Here is a 3,670-nt window from a genome sequence, read left to right as displayed (position 1 = left end):
TCTGAATATCAGTTATTTCCGCTTGTGATATTGTTTTTTGGGTTTTGTAATTTGCCTGAATCTCCTCATGTTCAACTTCACTAAACACTTTATTCCGTATAATAAATCGCCTTTGATCTGCTAGTCGTTGTTCACGAACATTTGAATCTGGATATTGTTGTTTCCATAATTCATACATTCGCTTTAAATATCCTCTTTTTTCTGGCTCGAGTATAGAAACCGTGCCATAATGGCACGGTTTTCATCTGCACTATATTTTTGTCGTTTTGTTGGCTGGTCCACTTGTAGCCCACTTGTCGACGGATGTCCAGGGACCCCAACATCCGCCGCGGCCCTTGTTAACCCGCGCGACGACCGATGCGGTATGGATTCTTATTCGTTTTTTTCACCATATTGTATGGGTGGCGGGGGGTTTTTTACGGGGACCAGATGCCAACCTGATCCCAACCTTCTCCTTTCTCATCCAGGCTTGGGACCGGCAACGGCGGAGTATTATATTATTATTATTATTATTATTATATTATTATTATTACTCTCTTTTATCATTAAACATGAAAATCAGTCAACTGAATATTTAAAATGTGTCACAAATACCATTGACTGGTGCTAATGGTGGATACAGGTTGCTGCCAGTGTACTAGGTATCAATCAAGTATCTTCTTAAAATATATGATGTTCCAATAGCACAATTTTTTGCAGTTCCACTGTGTTATTGCAGGAAGCTACAATTTCTGATGTGTTTTGTAAAATTCTTGGAGATGGCATGACGTGACAAGGTATACAAACCACATTATGTCAGAGCATTTTTAAATCACAAGAAATGTCATTGTGTTTGTCTACCTTTAGAAGGTTTCTTCACACTACTTAAGGGTTCTGCTGTCCCTGATGGACTCCAACTATGATAGAATAAGTGGAAAAAACTGTAACTGATTCTCTTAAACTGGGCTGCATGCATAACATTAACAAAGTTATTTGCATTATTCGCTTGGTAAAGATCAACAAAGACAACCATTCAAATAAAAGCAACCAGGGCTTGGACTGCTAACACGTGGCTCTGTCTTTGACAGGAATTTCATCTTCTACCCAAATGGAGGCAAACAGAACATGCGAAGAAAAATTTTGTAGAACCTGCCTACATTGTTTCAGCCACTATTCTGTGTAGTGCTGGAGCTGGGAGAGAGTGGGAAATGTTTTGACCTCTAGATGGCAGCATATTTTTTAAAATAGTAAGACTATTAATAGTGTCAAAAGATGCACATAGTATTTAAAAAAATAAATTAAAAAATCAGGTGCATATTAATAGAGATTTCTTCAAATCCTGGCTAGAAAAAGTAAGATCTGCCAATGTATCTGACCCAGTAAGATAACCAACTGAAACAGAGATAAGTCACTTTTTCCCAGGAGGGACCAAGTTTGCTATTTAGATAGGCCAATCCTCCTAGCAGTGTCCAACCTCAATGATCAGAGGCAGCAAAACATTGGGTATTCTCTATCTTCGTGAGAGGTCTGGCATACAAAAAGCAAGATATTGCCTTTTCATGGATTTTTTTCCCCTTTAATTTGGAGAAAGACGCTTTCTGCATTCCTAAGGTAATACAATTTCAGTTTTTTTCTGGTTAATTATAGACTGCTGTGCTCCCCTTTCTCCATACAATAGTTGGCATCCAGGTCTTGAAACCTGTATGGAGATATGCATTGTGTTGAAACTCTTCAAGGTAATTGTTTTACATCTGGCAGGGTTAATATTCTTCAAAAAGTCGTCCATTTCTGTAATTTTCAACCCACTTTTAATTCAAAATAAATAAAAATGAAGCAGTTCAGGTGACCTGGAGGCTACAGAGGAAGAATTCATTACAGAGAATCCATGGAAGTAGAGACCAGAAAGCAGATGATATGCCTATAGAATGCTCTCATCGGTGATTGTCACTTAGCTGTGCCACCAACAGATTGATTGGTGAAGCCTGTCAGTCTGCACCCATAACAAAGATTATGTTGGAATGGGAAGAAAACAGTAGTACTGGTACAGTGAATTCTGAAACAAAGACAACTTAAGGCTGCTTTAGATACTGTATAGGTAGTCTTCATTTAGCAACAATTCGCAGTTACAATGGTGATGAAAATGTATTCTTTTATTTATGACCCTTCAAGGTCTGTGAAGCAAAGGAAAGTTAAAGTACAGCTGTAATTTTATTTAGTGACTACTTAAGATTGAGTTTCCAGTCACAAATGTGGTCACTAAGTAAATCTATTTGTTTAGGCTGGGAATCAAATAAGACTATGTCATGAAGAAGAGCATAAAAAAGATGTTGCTGATATATATTTGTGCTGCAATTAGATACAAGCAAAGAAAAGCTCTAATAATCAGAGGTCAATGGGCAGCTATTCCAAATATTTCTCCTAAATAGATTTTTTCCCCTTAAGAAAAATAAGACAAAATGAAAAAAAAAGGAAATAGATGATGAGGATAAGGATGATGTCTGAATCTTCCATAAATTACATATCACAGGCATGGCAATTACTCAATCATTGCCTCATCTGGAAAAGAGGAAAGAAAAAGGTCGTTTATTTCAAAACTGGGAACAAAAACCTTGTCAGTTGGAAAAGAACCCGACAAGATATCCTGTGGTATATTATTTCAATTTCTTTTTAATGCAGTTAAAAGTAAGCAAAGATCCAGATGTTGGTTCCAGATTCTTCTCTCTTTAGAACCATAGTCTGAGAAAAATAATCACTGAGCAAGACATCCAGAGCTGAGCTGGTCTGATCCAGCTACCAATCCTGCCCTCTACTGCATAGGGGCACCTCAACCAAACTACAGAGTTACCTCAGGCCCAGCAGGGAGAATTTCCTCCCCTCTCCACTCCTCAGTTGAAGGCAAAAGGCAGACCCAACCTCATCTAGCCCACACTCCAAAACACCATTAAATAATCATCCTTGATTATTATGATCTTCTCATTCTGGCCACCAGGAGCCATGATGCTAATCAATAGAAAGAACTTAGCTGCCAAGAAAATTCCAGGCTATTAGAGTTGTGATTCCAGGAGAAAGACAGAGGAAGTCACCACAATGGCTGCCGTACCTGCATCCTGTCAAGAGTAATGCATGCCTACCTTCCTCCCATCCAAATTTTGTAAGAACTTCTTTTGGCCAACAACTTCTTTACTTTGCAATTGTTTTTTGCATGAAGGGAAATGCATATATATTAAGCTGGATTCAATGTTTTTTTGATCCCTGGGAGGTTTGGGGAGCGCTATGAGTGGAAGTGAGATGGCAGCACCAGTTTGGACAAAACCATCCCATCCCACAGTGCTGCCTGGGTTATCTCCTTATTATCTCCACTTTCGGAAGCCAAGCAACTTTATAGCATCAGTTTCAATTTCTTCTGCACGTACACAGACATGGCTACTTCCAATTATTTTGTCTCCAATCTTGTATTATACCTATAGACAAAATTATTCAAACCAGCTGTAAAGCTAAAAAAAACCATTCACCTATAACCACAAGGGAGCAGTAAAGAATAAAGGAACATGGTTTAGTAGTCCTATAGGGTGGTGTTTTTTTTTAAAGAAATGAATTTCTGAGGTGTGGCCTTAGCTCTTATAGAGATTTGATTGGCTTGAAAAGGTGATTCATTAATAGGCTGAAACAATTTCTTCATATTACTTAAGAG

The sequence above is a fragment of the Thamnophis elegans genome, chromosome 5, assembly GCF_009769535.1.
Source record: "Thamnophis elegans isolate rThaEle1 chromosome 5, rThaEle1.pri, whole genome shotgun sequence".
Taxonomy (NCBI): Eukaryota; Metazoa; Chordata; class Lepidosauria; order Squamata; family Colubridae; genus Thamnophis; species Thamnophis elegans.
This window is presented reverse-complemented; position numbering follows the sequence as displayed.